Below are 17,050 nucleotides of genomic sequence, written 5' to 3'. Positions count from 1 at the left end.
TGTTTTAAGCCCCCAACGTCTCCTTCCAGGCCGCGCTGCCTGGAAGACACTAGGATTAGGCAATGGTTATGGTTATGGTTATGGCTATGGTTAGGGTTAAGGTTAGGTGCCTTGAGTCGCAGCGCTGCCTGGAAGGAGACGTTGGGGGCTTAAAACACCATCGAGCGTGTGTGTGTGTGTGTGTGTGTGTGTGTGTGTGTGTGTGTGTGCCTGTGTGTGTGTGTGTGTGTGTGTAGGATATTCCAAGTGTGATAATTCCCGGGACTTGTAAACCAAAACTGGCTCCGCTAGACATGGTTAACAGTAAAGCTCGTGAAAAATCGAACAATAAATGAAACTTTACCTAACCCCCCCCCCCCGCCCCATCGGCAACTGCTGGATAGAGTTAGCCCGGCCCATCTGGTGCAGCAAATGGCCCAACTCACCAGGGAGCGAGGGGAGTGAGAGAGGGGGAGATGGTGAAGGGGGGAGAGAGAGAGAGAGCGAGAGAGAGAAGGGGGGGTCGGATTGAAAACAGATCAGCAGCCTGAAGATCTCAACACCGCCGCATGTCTCTACAACTGCCGAGTGAAGCCAAACAGCTTTTTTACTCCCAAACTTTTACGCTTACACTTGAAAAAAACAAAACAAAGCTTTTACGCATCGTGGCAGTTTGCTGAAGAAAGTGCGCCAAGGGAAGAACGCACACAAGAGCAGAGACGCACCTCTTTGGAGAAGATGGATTGTAAGAAAAAGTTCGACTCGACTTGTTGTGGTGCTGCGCACTGAAACCCTCTCCGGGATAGATAGAGGAGGCGGTAATGCCGTGCAAACTTTTGAGTGTCTCCTAAACTTTTTTTTTTCTGAACTCGGTTCATGGAGTTTCGCGAGGCTTGTTTGCGCGTTTTGCGTTTGCCAGCTCAGTCCTAGTTTACGGGAATCAGACTCCAGGCAAAAGTTTTCCTCGGACAAAAAAAAGAGTGAGTGGAAGGAAGAGCCTCGGGTTGGAAGTGAAAAGAGACGGCAGCGAAGGTAAGGAACTTTGTGGTGATGCTGACAGCAGCGGGTTTGGGAGGAGAAGTCGCTGTAATGTTGTGGTTGTGTGCATTCGTCATTTCGGCTCTGATATTCACACTTGGAGTGTTTGACCTTTTTTTCCTTCTCTATTTCTTGCCTTGCATGTCAACGGCCGATGAGGCTTAGGGCAGCTTCACATCTCATTTGCACTTTGAATTTATCTGACACAGGAATCCAAACAATTTCTGTCCTGCAACATGATCCATATGGGAAGAGATGTGATCAGAAAGCACGGCGCCAATCCCTCTATATGGCTTGTAATAGTTCAACACAAACTATTGGAGTCTTTTCCACCCAAGTGTCCAAACACTGACGCAGTTTTTATAGTTAAATCTAAGATTTAATCCCATTTAAATAGTCTGCAAATCTAAAGGGCTTATATTTTTCAATTTAAGCCCATTTTCCACCAAGAAAAGCATTTTGCATATATTTTTTTTAATTTACCATTTCACCTTTGTCAGGCTTGTATGAAAACTATTAAAACAATTAGCCTATAATGTCCCACATTGCACTAATGAAGTCACACACACACACACACACACACACACACACACACACACACACACACACACACAATCTGGCGTTAGGAGCATTTTACTGTTTTAATCTCTTAATGCCACAAAGCAAAGACACAAACATCAGGCAGAAAGAGTGGGGAATGCAGTAGCAGCGTGGACACACTGCCGCCTGTGACAGGACTGTGGGAGATGTGGACTTATTGTTGAAAGATTCAAGGTTTACTGTTTGCTCTCCGGCCTGAGCAGTCAACAAACACTTGACGCCTTTGTGGGGCCCTTAAGCAGCTATATTTGCTGTTGGCTTTTACTCCTATCTAACAGGCGCTGCTAATGATCTCCAAACTCATGTATGTACTTATGAGTCCCACTTTTTTCCTTAGTTGTTTTGGCCTACATACAAATGAAAAATAGAAACTATTTTCTCGCATGCTGATGAGAAACTACGGGAGACTATTGTAAAACACACATGTGAAACATTGATTTGGGTTCTGAGTTTAAAGTCAGAATTCTGAGATTCAAGTAGGCTTTCTGACTTTAATCTCAGAACTCAAAGATGTTTTTTACATTGGCCCTAACCCTATGCTGTAAGAAACTGAAATTGAAAAGATTAAAAACAGAAGGCAAAGAAGAGCAGGCCTTAAAAAGACAACTTAAGGAATAATTCAAGTAAATAAAAAAGGAATGAATTATATGTTAAAGTTTTAAATAATAACAGTGATCTTTGAAAAACAAGAAAACCGAGTAAGAGTCCGTGCATGTGTGTTTTCCGCTTCACATGATGACAATTCCCGACAGGGCCGAGGTGATTTGCATGAGAAAAAAAAGAAAAAGTTTTAGTGCATTTGGCCATTGTAAGGAATGAAGAGTTCCAACAGTTAGGGCCTACGGAGAGTGAAAGGAGTAAAGAATGGATGAGCCTATTCAGCTCATTCAGCCTCAGTTCGGGGGAGACCCTATAGTGGCCATGTCACTTTCATCTCCACAGCCCAGCCCCTGTGTGCTGTTGTATGTATGCTGCTTTAGCCCCCCGTTTTCACACATCGCCTCTGTGCACAGGCCCCACTTTATTGATCTGCTTCTTTTTTCTCTCTTTTTTGCCTCTTTTCTGTAAGTCTGCAGAAAATGTAATGAACCAAATACTGGAAAAGGAGTGACTGGGTGGTGTGTGTGTGTGTGTGTGTGTGTGTGTGTGTGTGTCTGTGTGTGTCGGAGGGGTATAGGCCATGGAGGAGGAGGAGGAGGGGGGTACAGCTTTTTTTTGAAAGCAAATACCGATGAAGTCTAGCGTAGAGGGACAGAGAGGAAGGTTGGAGGAGAGGGTGAAGAGGGTGAAGTCTGAGTGACTCTGAGGAGGGGGAGGAGCACACCCCACCACCACCACCAACACCACCACCACCCACTCCTGCTGAGTAAACTCTAAAGTTGGAGGGGGGGGGGGGGAGAATGCCTTCAACCCTGAGCCTTCCCACTGCGACCCTGCTCGCACTGATCTTAGACACGGCACTGTACCAATGAAGCCGTTCAGCAGCCTGTCACCTCGGTGTGGCACCCGCACCAAAACGCAGCCTTTCTGGGAACGAGGTAGGTAGGGAGTGGGGTGTGTGTGTGTGTGTGTGTGTGTGTGTGTGGGGGGGAGGCTTCTGAGGCCTCTGTGGTTCGGCTGAAAAAACGTTTGCGGCTGGATGTCCGTTACCTTCCGATTTCTTTGTGTTGGCGTTCTAAACTCTGGTGGATTTCTGAGGACTATGGTTAACTGCTCCTCAGATCTCTGCAGGGTAAATCCAGACAGCTAGCTAGACTATCTGTCCAATCTGAGTTTTTTGTTGCACGACTAAAACTACTTTTGAACGTACACATGTTCCACCAAAACAAGTTCCTTCCAGAGGCTATTTTGCAGAGGCACTGTGGCTCCGTCCGATGTGCCTTGTATGTTTGTGTGCTTTATGTAGGGTATTTTATGGTGTCAATGTTTAATGTTTCTATGACTGTTTAAAAAGCCCTTCTAGGGACGGGCATTGGAAATTAACAATAGCTGTAAATGCTGTGATGCTGTACATTGGAGATTTGTTGCACAAATGTCTATGTCATAGCACCTGTCCTCATTCAAATAAACATGAAATAATGAAAAAAATGAAATAAACGTCCTATAGCGCAGAGCCATTAGTTCTATTATTCTCACAGTAAAGGCTCATTCATCATCAATGTGCTCTTCATTTGGAGTTATTTTGTGATGGCAACTTTTTTTTTTACATAGCGCATAATGAAGTGACTTTAAACAAAGCCCAGATAATGGATGTGTGTGTGTAGGGTTGCCTCCTGTTAGTCGATTAGTCGCAGGGGTTAAAGTGGGCCGGACTGACCCGGAATGCCGCTCCAGCACCATCGATTAATGAATCAATCGAATTGGCAGTTTCATACTTAAGTGTTTCCCGTTTGTTTAAAATAACGCCAAATATCCATTCCACTGTTTCCTCTTTTCATTCTCAGCAACGCAGCGCTGTGAGTCCATGAACAAGGACTCTGTCTGTGGTGAGTTCACATGTCTGTAATCACAGCAGGACAGTTGTGTTCTATCTGAACTGGTAAAGTCAGCTGAACAGGTGAAGATCACATTGTCGGTAGCCCACCGGTTACAAACGGGAAACACTGAAGTATGAAACTGCCAATTCGATTGATTCATTAATCAAAGGTGCTGGAGCGCCGTTCCGGGTCCAAACGGGCTTGGTAGTGATCGCCGCGGTAACGTGCTGCAGATCCGCTGTTTTCAGCTGAGCTAGACAGAGAATATTCAGTTCAAACCGATCGCTGATTCTGTTCTGCCATCATTCTTCTCCATGATGTTAGCTGGAAGTGAATGGAGCCCCGGTGTGTTTTATGTGGAGTGAGTGCTTCAGAACCCCTGATTGGTCGACTCATCGGTCGTTTTGGTCTTGGTCGACTAAGATTTCTTTAGTCGATTAGTCATTTCTCTATGCTTTTTTCATGTTGAATGGTTTAATAATGTGAAATGTACTAACACATCGCTGTTAAACACAATATGTAACCCTTGTTATGTGTTAGAAAGCTGCACACATCTTTTGTGTTAGTGGGTCAAATTTGATTGGTGATTTACCTCAGCCCAAAATACTCATAAAACAATGATTATCATCCAATATAGTTTTTCACCTCATAGCTAACTTATGGGTGTGTGGGTGTGTGGTGGGGGCAAATTTGCTTCACAAAGCAACCCACAACTTATGAAACTGCCAGATCATATTCGACCCGTAACACTTTTTTTTTTTTTAGAAACATTTAGAATTCACTAAAATCTTTTGTTGTGTCAGAATACCTATATAGGGATATCATGAAGCCTCCTTCCAATAAAAAAAAAGTAAATGGAACTTTTTACATATCATAACTTGAAAACAATTCGAAACTCTAGTTTTACAGATCTGTCGATTAAATCAACTGATCGATTAGTCGACACAATCATACAAGTGTTAAGCATGTTGAGGACAGCCTTGGCTACAACAACTTATAGTTAAGTTATAGTCTGAAACAAACATTACCAACATTACCAGGGGGGAAGTGGCGAGCCTTGCTCTTTGATTCACAAGGGATCAAAGATAGATGAATTAAAACAGTGGCTTTCCCTTGCTGTTGAGCTCTTTTTTATTTTAAGCACAGGAAACAGGAAACATATTTTCTCCGTAGTAATATCAGTATTACAACCGAGGATCTGTTAGCAGTAAATGTTTGGTACTTTTACAGGGTTTTTCCTTCATAGAGGAAGTTTTGGCGCCCCCCCAAAGATGTTTTAGCCAGCCCCAAAGGAAAATCACCAGCGCAAAAATGATAAGAATTGAGAGAAAAAATAGCAAATCAGATCCTCTCCGACTGTGTTTAAGAACAATTTACCAAACATCCGTTGAACAAGCAGAACATAAACTTGAATAGAAGCGCTAATCTCAGTTTTACCGTCCAGAGATTATTTGTTGGGCATTTTAGGCATTTATTTTAATAGGACAGCTGAAGACATGAAAGGGGAGAGAGAGGGGGAATGACATGCAGCAAAGGGCCGCAGGTTGGAGTCAAACCCTTGGCCGCTGCGTCGAGGAGTAAACCTCTATATATGGGCGTGCGCTCTACCAGGTGAGCTACCCAGGCAACCTCTCCTGGATTTTAACAGTGGTATTTTAATATTAATATAATTTTTTTTAAAGCAGTTTTGTTGATTGGGGTTTCATTTACTCAAGCATGACAGACATTTTTGTTTATCATATTGTCAGAAATAACAGTTAAATGCATACAGATTTCTGTAAAATAACGTAACAGACTTATTGCCTTTACTGTAAGCGGACCGATCCTGCTTACTGTAGCGCGTAGTTCCCCCCCCCCCAAAAGGGCCGAATCTGAGTCAGGAAAATCCCTGCTTTTACCTAATAATTTACCCTAACAAATAACAATGAATGGTGATGAATATTATTGTAGTATCAGTGATGTGATCAGCTGTCGTGGTGTCTTCTCCACACAGAGGACGGCTGTGTCGCGGATTGAAACTCCCTCATGTCCAGGGATGAATTGACGGGACTTAAATGGCCATTTAGGTGGCTGTAAAAGGCAGCTACGTGTCAGGCGATGCCACAGCGATCGTTCACAGTCAGCCTGCACTTCATATGAGAGCGAGCGAGAGAGATGGCCACTTACATTCATCTGTAGAGCCCTTCACTGAATCCCATCTCCTTTCCTTTTGGCTTTTCTTTTTTTTTTTGGGGGGGGGGGGGGCCCCCTGGACAATCCCCGCTTGTTTTAACGCCCCGTTGTTTCACTGGCATCCTGTTCATTCTCCCTCAAGTGTGCAAGGTTAAATAGGCTCACATCATAACTGGGTCGGGGTTGCACATTTCCCCCGCCCCTCCTCCTCCCCCCTCTTTACACTAGAGCAGCTATGAGTGGGCACTTCAGTCCCAGAACAGCAACTGAGGTCACGCTGGATTGTACTGCCGCCGTCAAAAGAACACGTTTGGACCATAGGGCTTCTAAAAACACACATGGCGTTGAGAAACGGCGCCTAGCCTGATGTGCATTTAACAAGCCATTTTAAGGGCTGTATGGTAAAATAACTGACAAGCTCATTACAGGCCGATTGACCTCATCAATCACTGGAGGCCGAGCACTTTGTCTGGAACAGGAATGCACAATTGCAGCGGAAATAGGTTGTCTCAGAAAAACTTTATTTCCAAGACAAGGTCTAACAACCCTCTTCCTATGCCTCTGTAATTCTTAAACGGCAGAAGAAGAAGTAGCACAAGACCTTAGCCAGCTCCAATATCTCCAAAAGGGAGGAAAGCTTAAACAGATTCCGTCTACATACAGTGCACTGTGTGTGATGCATGGTGTGTCATCACCAACACAGCACAAAGATGATCATCCTGGCCGAACTCTTCACACACTCCTTAACTCACATACTGACTCATCGGAAACCCAGTTTCCCAAAAGCATTTTAGCAGTAACCTCATCATTGTCTATGGGCTTACAAAGGAACAATGGTGGCCGTAGCTCCGGGGTCTTCTGGGGAAACTCTGCCCAGGTCACGGGAGGTCAGCTCATTTGTAGGAGGGGGATGGGGAAGCTAATATCATTATCTCAACACAAGATAAACTCCACGGACAATGGAAAGTGACAGGTTTTTTTTTTTTTTTTCTTTTTTTATCCCAACACTTTGAATCCTTTTTATTTGCCATCAACAGCACATTTAGTGATGAGGTACTGGTTGAAATCACAATTTTAAATGTGCAATGATTAGTCGATTTGTCTGCAACTATTTTGGTGTTATTTAAGAAACAGAAATCCCACAATTCTCTAGTTCCAACTTCTCAAATGTGCATGCTTGCTGCTTGCCTTAGTCTTCCATGGTAGTAAATTAAATATCTTTGGACTTTGAAAAATTACATTTGGTAAAATGTCACCATTTTCCTACATTTAAGCTATATGTCTTTAAATGAGCTGTCAGGACTTCCTGTGCGGTTGTGATGTCACAACTATACTATATATAGGTAGAAAGTGTCACTACAGTGCCGTTACAGTCATTCCCTGACTGCAGTGACGGTGCAGAGACACCGAGAGCGTAGATGCTAACCAAACGCTGACCAATTAAAGCAGACTGGGCTTTTTTAGGAGGGGGTCTTAAAGAGACAGGCATTAAAACGGAGCGTTTCAGACAGAGGGTGAATACAGGGATATTTAGAAGACAGTATGAGAAAAATAAAGTGTTTTCTCAACATTAAAGCATGTAAACATGTTCTAGTGGAAACCCAAGTATCAACCTGAAACTGAGCATCATGTGGGACCTTTAAAGTATCAGTTTGTGTTATAAATTGTAAAAAAAGATGATCAGCTGTTGACTGTAAGGAGAAGGATCAGGATTTCCCTTCACTGTATCATTAACACTTCCTCATCAAATACCCAACAGGCTTTGCTGTGTGACTGCGAGCTAATGAGATAGACTGACACAGGCTCACAGACAATGGCGCATTGTCTGCCATGTTTGCCGCAGGCCTAAATCTGACGCAGGGGCAGAGATTGGGTCTACGCAGAGGCCACTGACAACAAAATGCAGCCAACACACAGAGAAAGAGAGAGGGGAGGGAGGTGGGATCTGTTTGTTCTCCTAACTCTGGGGTTTGTGTTGGGAGGGGAGATGGTAAGGAGTTTGTAAGTTATGATTTACTTCTAGGCCCTCCCATAGCTACAAAGTCGACGCAGCCTCAAGGGCTGGGCGGTTGGGCTCCTTTTTTTCTTACGTTTCCATATGATGGGAGATATTAGATTCCCAATCGTGCTGACTCAGTGCCAGGCCACAGTCTCCTCTCAGATAGAAGCCAGAGACAAGAGACAGAGGAACAGAGAGAGTCAGGGTTGAACTTGGATATAGAGACATGTGGTTGTCTTTAGCAACTAGCTCCGCAGCCTTCCCCTCCTCCCTCTCAGCATTTCTGCTGCTGCCATCATCTCTCTCTCTCTTCTCAAGCTCTCTCTCGCTCTCTGGCTCTGGGCCAGAAAGAGGTTTGCTCATGTTTTGTAATCAGCTCATTAGAGAGAAAGTGGGATGAAAAGCACACTGGTTACGTGCAGGGTCATCTCTGCGCTGAGTTGTTTCACATACAAGGCTTTGGTAATGTCAGACTGCTCTCAGACTGAACTCAGCGGTGTCAACAGGTGGTCATAGCGTAGCAAAGCATTCCAGGGAAAAAAAAGGTCGGTGAAGACAGTGGAAAATCTACATCTACATACTTATTCTTATTCTCAGTGTTGAAAGCTATATGCATGCTTTTTTTAAGCAGTAATTACTTTTAGAGTCTGATTTGTACCTAAGACTGCCACACTAAACCAGATCAATCAGAACTAACAATTATTTTCATTGTCGATTCATCTGTTAATTATTTTCTGGATTAATCGATTTGTTGTTCAGTCTGTAAAATGTCAAAAAATTGTGAAACATGTGGATCCATGTTTCCCAACCTCCTTTTCTTAATCATCTTCCAGTTGGTACATCTAAAGGACAGACCCAGTCTTTTCTTCATCACGATTAAGTGTTTTAATTCAGCCAAACTCAGGATTTAGTTATTTAGTTATTCTCATTTCATAGGCGTAGATTTCAATATTTGGAAGAGGTAGATTTGTCCCCCTCGAAAAATCCACACTCCCCAAAAGAGGTAAAAATAACTGTTAACAATAATTGTGTCTACTACTGAAAAAAACAAAAAACATCCCGGAACATGTGATGATGTTTTGAATATGCAGAAAGTTTTGAACAATACAGGAGAATAATCATTTCCTTTACATACATGAATAAAGACATTTGCACCATAAATTGATGCATACAAATTCACCAGAATGCAGGAAATGAAATGTTTGACGATCATCATTTTCAGGGGGACGACCCAGATGTCCCCTCCTATGTTGAAACAAAACCTATGCCCTTATAGTACAGTAATTTGATTGCCGCAAGCTGAATAAAGGCTGATTAAAAAGATGCATTTCAAATTTGGCCGGCTTAGTGTGGACGTAGGGAGTAAAAGTTACCACAAGATCTCACCTGGTGACATACTCTGACAGCTGCTACTGACTGGTCCTGGGTAAACACACAAACGCACGCATGCACGCACGCACGCTCGCAGATACTGACATTCCCCTAACTTCAAGGGAAGTCCCCCTCCTGTCACCAAAGACCTGAGCTCTGACTTGAACGTAGCAGCAGCTGACTTGTAAGGGCCAGCAATGCGCAGCCACAGACTGTCAACTATCACAGGCACTTCTACTGCTGGTCCAGTCACCGCAACAATGTGGAAGTGGCACTACAGTGAAACCTGAGTGTAGCAAATGCCAACTTTGATTTGGCCAAATCTTTACTCACTGGCTTGTAGGCATATCCGCTGTGGTTCTCCACAGGAACACACACACGCAAGTACACACACATGCATGCGCACGCATGTATACACACACACACACACACACACACACACACACACACACACACACACACACACACACACACACACACACACAAAGTCAGTTTTGCTTAAGTAGTTGTGAGGTTATTGACAGCTGAAGCAGTCGAGAGTGAGTGCTAACAACACATTTGGGATGAATGACCCAGTCCAAATGCTTGAGAGAGGAAGCTGGCTCGACTCAGCAGTGTGCCATGTGGCACCGGTGACAGCTGTGACTGTTACACACAGACACATACACCTCCGTTACATGGTTACAGGGTCAGACTCGTGTTCATTCAGCTGTGATATGTCAGCAATAAAAACATCACTTTTAAACTCTGCCTTTGATAAATACAAAGTTCAGAATATAAAATGTTGGAAAACATAGAAAAATGCATTTTACAATTTTACAGAGCCCATGAAGACATATTCAGATTGCTTGCTTTTCAATTTACAATTACCGGCATCTGAGGTGAGCAGCAAATGTTCACAATTAGAATTTTTAGCCACATTAGGGACATGACTCAAGGGATGCAACATCAGCGGACAACAATTCAATTCATTTCAACAATTGGATGGATTGCCATGTCATTTTGTCCAGACATTCATGGTTCCCAGAGGATGAAGCCTACTGATTTTGGTGATCCCTGAAGTTTTCTTTAGTGCCACTGTGAGGATGACATCTGTTTTTAATAAATTGTCTCCACAACCTTTGGATGGATTGGTATAAAAATGTGGTCCACACAGAGCCGTCCCACTGTAACTGTTGTTTAAAAATGTCTTAAAAATACAGTACAAAATACTTCCCAGTGGCTTAGGCTTGGTGGGGGGTAACAATGGCCCGGTGGGCCACCAAGCTTACAATTCACTGGGGGAAACCCTGGATTAACTGATTTTCTGTCTATTGAGTCAACTAACTGATCCATCAGAGCACATATCTTCCTGTAACCATACCTACCAGTCTGTGCACCTGTTAATTAGGGTTTACTTTATTCTATACCCTTGCTTCGTATCTGTTCGTTCACTGTAGTTTTTTTCATTCTCTAAGACAAAAAAGCCAAATTACATCCATGTAGATTCCTCCATGCTCGGGACTGTGTGTAGGACATGAGCTCCACATCTGTTTTGTGTTGGTTGAGGGAGACGGAGAGATCGACCACAGGATATTGCCTTTACTAGCAGGAAAGGTCAGGTTCAGGGGTGGGGTAAGAACTCATCCACAGGGCTTTTCTCTGCTGTTTTAGATGCCTTTTATATTACATCAGTTGTTAGCTGCTCATTACTCTGTATCTCCTGCAATCCACTGGATGATTGGGTTTTGGGAAGGGATTTGAGTCCCCATGTGCAGATAGCAGATTGTAAAGGTATGGAACGGACAGAAGATAAAAAAAAAACACAGAAAACTGGAAAGGGTGGAAAAAAGCATTGTCTTTAAAGCCCTAATTCACATGATTACAAACAGGATTGACATATATGAACAATCTTGCTCTAGATCAATATTATACATAATTTTGGATTGGAATTTGAATAACTCAAAGGTTAATTTTCCTTTACTTTCTAATTTCCCTTAGTTACTGAGCCATGTGAAGCACTTAAAGGGCCTGCCTATAGAAAACCTGCACTCTGGTTTGAGAAAAGATATTGTGGCAATACTCTATGTCGATCTATGTGTGGCAACCTGTAGTGATGTTGTTTCAACCTCTGTATCAGACTAATGGCTAATGCGTTCCTGTCAGACCTCTCACAATCTACTACATGACCTTTTAGACCTGAGCTTGAAATCCTCACAGGGAGACGTTTTCTCCAAAGAGTGATTCACTTATGGAGAATGTGCCCTGTCCCAGTCTAAACTTGTCTTCCCCCAGAGGTCTCTGAAACTTGCCGTCCATTGCAGTGTGTCATCTGTCAACATAGACATTCTCAGTCTGATGTGAATTGCTTTGCCATGGTATAATGCACATTTTGCTGTATTTTTTTATTTGAAATGTTCTTGAAAGTATGAAGGTATAAAGTAAAAAGCATCAAATAAGACATTGACAGTGTGCAACTAAAGTATATAGAGATAAATGATTCAGCGTCAAATATTGTTGGCGTCTTAGGAGTTTTGTATTTTTCTCTTAAGGGTTTTAAAGATAAGAGATATTTTGGCCACTTGGGGTCGGCTGGAACTAGCTGTGACTACGACTCATCACCTTTTAACTTTATAGCATGCAATTGGCAATTTAAACATCTAGTAGATATGTAGCAACATTAGCATTGATTTAGAGATGTGTATGGAACGCACCGGGCAGCTCGGCCGCAGCGCTGTAAGATGACATAGTATTAACAGCGACAACGGTAGAGAGTAGTATGAAAGACCGAAAATCTGCGTAAGGACGTTGGTTGGGGTGGTGGATGGGTCAAACAACACAGGACTTTCACCCAAGAGACGGGGGTTTGTGTCCCGTTTTTGTCATTGAAATGTACATTTTTCACCCACGATCTTTCAGTTAAACGAACGTCCCAACCCAGAGCGTCAAAAAGTGACGCCAAGAGTCCTGAACAAGCGCTTCTACATATGACGCTAAACGAGACTTTTTGCGTCAACAATAAACCCCAAAGGCACCAGACCAAGCATCACTTTTTGATGCGATGGTCAACTAATCATTTTACTTTTGGCTCTGTTTTAGTCTCTAACAATCCCTTTCTTCTGAGGAAACTCTTTGGCTGTGAAGCTGCTAAATGCTGCAATGCTATATTCACCAGCTAGCCAATTTGGTGCTGGGGTAATAGTTTAGAGTAGGTTTTAAGAACTTTTTTGCTGAACACAGTTGCCTGCTGTGACTGAAAACAGCGCTATGAGAGCGGTTAGAGTGAACTAAAACAAAACTAAAATAGCTGAAAGATGCTAAAACGCTCCGTAGATCTTGGGGTGATCATTCTTAATGAGTTTGTCGCTACGAGCAACATTTTGATCTATTGTTATAAAAAATATTGATTATCAATCAATCAATCAATCACATGTCACAAGAAATTGTACAAGGTACAATTCCAGGGAAAAGTAATCTGGTCAGCTCCTTGAACTTATGCATGACTCGTCATAAAGCAGAATGTGGCCTTCCGATCGATTTCTAGCTGACTAGAGCAGAGTTTTATTTCACCTCACCATGACCCAAGATGCGTGTTTATATTTCTTCTCTTTATCCTGGCCCAAAAAAATACAGAAACAAAAAAAATTGAAAGGATTGAAGTTGGCAGAAATACAATTTCACATGTGGTAAAGCAAAAAGTGAAAGTTTTAGAATGTGGTTTTAAAAACTAGAGAATGCAATTTCTGAAGAAATTGCGGTGGGTTTGCTGGCTGCTTGAAAAGCTGGACTGCATTACTTCATCTATAGCTGGGAACTGAACAGCATTGCTTGATAAATAGTCTTGCATTGCCAGATCTCCACAGCGCTGTGTCAGCGCTGGAGTATGGTCTAGCTTCACCGCCAATCTATTCTGGGATAGAGGGGGGGGACGCTCTGGCTTGTTTGTAGGCTTATTTCTTTAAAACCAATCACAACCGTCCTATTCCCAGATACCCGAGATTGTGAGAGGGGAGGGACATCCGGCACGTGAGAGAGGCCCTGAATGTCAGCCGTTATTCCAGCAATGTACATTCGTTGAGCCAGACCATTTGATATGACTGGGAGCTAAACTGCATTTCTGGCTTAACTTTATATGAAGGTACAGCTGAAGAAGTATTGAATAATAGGAAAGGGATAAATGGTCGTAAAATATAAAAAGTATAGTGTAAGCAATGAAAGATGTTGAAATGAGAGTTATAGTGTAAGGATTTACATGAGTTTAAGTGTACAGAGAGACAGAGTTGAGGTGTCATGCAGATGTCTTAGTTTGAATAAGGGTAAACCATCAGTTGAGATCTAAGTCCTATAAGCACTGACTGCTTGAGTTCCTGTTATCTTTGGGGCTTTTATTTTGAAAACATAACCTACTCCAGGGACCTGCTGCCAACAACCAGTTGACATATGAGGGCTTTTATTTTGAAAATCAAACCTCCTACAGAGCCCCCTTTGAAGTTTCTGTTGCTGTGTGTGTGTGTGTGTGTGTGTGTGCGTGCGTGCGTGCTTGCGCGTGTGTGTCCCATCAGTTAAGAATCCACTGACTGACTCCTGGCACATACTGGTCCCTAAATAAAGATTAACATGAGATGGAGGACTCAAACTCATTACTCAAAGGATTAAATGTTGAAAGAATTAGCTTTAGCAACAAAAATAGTTGAAATACATTTAAAATGTAAAAATGTTTGTAAGTAACACCAGTGGTGTGCTACCTGGAAACTGCTGTGAGATAGCATATAGTACAGTATGAAGAAAGAGTTTTACTGAAGTGTCAACGCTTTGGTTGTTTAATGACACAGAGATCTAATTAGCAAATCTCAATCAGCTGTGTGTCCTCACTTGCAATTAAAGGTTGCCATGGTGACGGTAACTGCTAAGTTACTCTTGGGTCAGACACTTCATTTAATAGCGATTAAGGCGAGAGGCACCTCTCAAACTCTGGCTTATTTTCAAAGACTGTAATTCCTATCGTGTAAATGTTGATATATTTAGAGAGAGTGGACTCTGCTGAACACACTGCTCTAAAATATGTTAATGGTGTTAAATGTGGGGAAAATAGCTAGTTAGAAGGTCCCTTTTTTGCTTCCCTCTTGAAAATTCTGGTCTCAGTTAACACTGGAGTCAACGGGCTGTTGGATAGCACTCCTGTCACTTCAAGGCTCATAGCGCAAACCTGTAATTCAATTTGCTTAGATAGTTTTTTTTAATGTTATTTTTCTGTGTTTTCGTGAAAATAATGTATGAGTGGTCAAGTCATATGAATGGGGGGAAATTTCCCAAAAACGTTATTTTGGAAAGTTCCGAAGATACGAAAATTATTTTGATAATGTCCTTAATGAGCTCAACAGTTTGAAGTTTAAATAACAGTTTTACAGTAAACAATGTTAAAGTAGTTAAGCCTGGTTCACACGGCAGGATAATTAGGCCAATTTTAGCCCCGATTCACCCCTTCCGACAATCTTAAGGATGCTCCGATTATGGTAAAATAATCTGATCAGATATTCCTGCCGTGTGTGGTGTGTTAAGACTGCTCTCGTCTGCTCGGAAGGACGTCGGAACCGCTCCGATCTCAAATCGGGATATCCAACATGTTGGATTGTTTTGGCCCGATTTCTCCTCGTGTGTGGTGTCCCCCGGGGACAAACGAGCACGCAGCCTGTGGACTGTGGCGTGTAGCCAATCAGAAAGCGAGGTGAGGAGGCGGCGAGGAAAGCACCGGGAAACAAAATCAAAACAGCCGGCGGCATGGCGCACCAGAAAGTCCAGTGGACGTCGGAGATAAGTATAGCAAGTATAGTCCATGCTCGCGTTGTCTCCACTTCTTTCACCATCGCCTTTTCTTTTGATAACGTTTTTTTTCGGTTAAAAACAAACTACAAATTATCGCCACTGCATCCCCTTCGTCCGCCATGATTGTTTACTCTGAAGTCAACGTTTGATCTCGAGGGATTTTGCGAGATTTCTCGTCTGATCTGGGAATGCTCGGGAGTCAAATCGGTTCGTGTGTGATGTGTTAATTTTGCCGTGTGCTGCGCACCACACACTGTACGACCAAAACTGTTAGACCCGTGATTTTTTATCGCCGTGTGTGGGGTCTCTCAGGATTGGAAAATCGGCCGACAATTTTAAAATCGTCCCGTGTGAACCAGGCTTAAGGTTCCAAAAAAATGAGGTTAGAACAATAATAAGAAAGAGAGACTGAAAAGAAAATATTGGATTGCTCCAATCTCTCCAATACCATTTGACTGTTAGGTACTGTAGCAGCCAAGACTAAAAATGAGCTGTGTTGTCTAGGGAAGGAAGTATTTAGTAAGCTAATTTGGTAAGTTAAATTAAAGGTTTCTCATGAAACTGTCGCAGAGTACCAGAGAAAGTTCGGCCAAGGTGGTTAGGGCTGGCCATGTGAGGGGAAAAACAGCTGTATTTTGTATGAATTATACAAGGAGCTCTCTAGAGCCGGATATAGTGAAGGTACAGCTGAAGCCCAGAGAAACAACAAGGCTGCGTGGACTCCCTCAGCACCACCCCCCCTCGCTCCTACACCTGTCCACCTGTAAATTAAATCTGACGGTTCCAGCATTCCTCTGGAGTGTACCATTGGTGTTAGCCTTTTGCACACTTAGGGTGCAACAGGAGGAAGGGATTCAGAGCTGCAGCAGTGCATAGACTGGATGGTTTTGGTATGTATCACAGCTTAAAGGACAGGTTTAGAGTTTTTTCAAGTCTATCTTAAAGAAAGGAAGTCCCGGAAGTGGAACATCGTTGCTATAGACTAGGCTTCAAATAATGCATTTGTGTATGAACTACCAGCAGACCGAACCAATCAGCATCCGGTGAGGAGCTACTGGCATCAATGGCCCTGCTTTAGGTGTGTGTGACGGCTGCGACTGTTGGTTCAAAACAATGGCGGGGGCGTAATAGACAGATGGTTCATCCAATCACCTGCCGGGGATTTTTTTGAAAGTGCCTGCCCTTTTCCAATCACTTTCCATTGACGGCTTCTCAGGTTTCTCTGGTTCTGTGTTCACAAACCATCTGGCGCGTCAGGTTATTCCTGATGTACACTGGTGAAAAATCCCGTTCGCAATACTACAAGTGGCACGATAAATTCTCAATCAGCTCTCGAAAATAACACGTCAACATCGACACAAAAATATGTAAAACAAAACCATATTTGGGCTTTTGATGGTTGTTTTGTTAACCTGCATGAGTGTGACCATCAGAAACTTGAGTAGGGAGTTCTGCAGGCGGTGTAGGGGCAGGAGACCTCACCTATCTATCTCTCTCGTGTTTGCCAAGTGAGCAGAGTGTGGGACAGCAGTTGGTGAGCACTGTGCGCACCCGTGTAAGTGTGTGTGTGTGTGTGTGTGTGTGTGTGTGTGTGTGTGTGTCTGTGTGTGTG

General features: G+C 43.0%; 1 protein-coding gene across 1 annotated transcript in view; it reads left to right on the top strand.

The window, feature by feature from the left end:
* The first annotated feature begins 482 nt into the window (after nt 1-482).
* The window catches only part of gli2a (GLI family zinc finger 2a), a 115,879-nt gene continuing 99,311 nt past the window's right edge, over nt 483-17,050 (top strand). The window contains exon 1 of the mRNA XM_031279058.2: nt 483-1,011. The gene's annotated coding sequence lies outside the window, so the exon portion shown is untranslated. The remainder of the gene's footprint in view (nt 1,012-17,050) is intronic.

Source organism: Sander lucioperca, chromosome 8 (assembly GCF_008315115.2).
Source record: "Sander lucioperca isolate FBNREF2018 chromosome 8, SLUC_FBN_1.2, whole genome shotgun sequence".
Classification (NCBI taxonomy): Eukaryota; Metazoa; Chordata; class Actinopteri; order Perciformes; family Percidae; genus Sander; species Sander lucioperca.
Note: the sequence above shows the minus strand (reverse complement) of the source record. Positions and strands in the feature narration are given on the sequence as shown.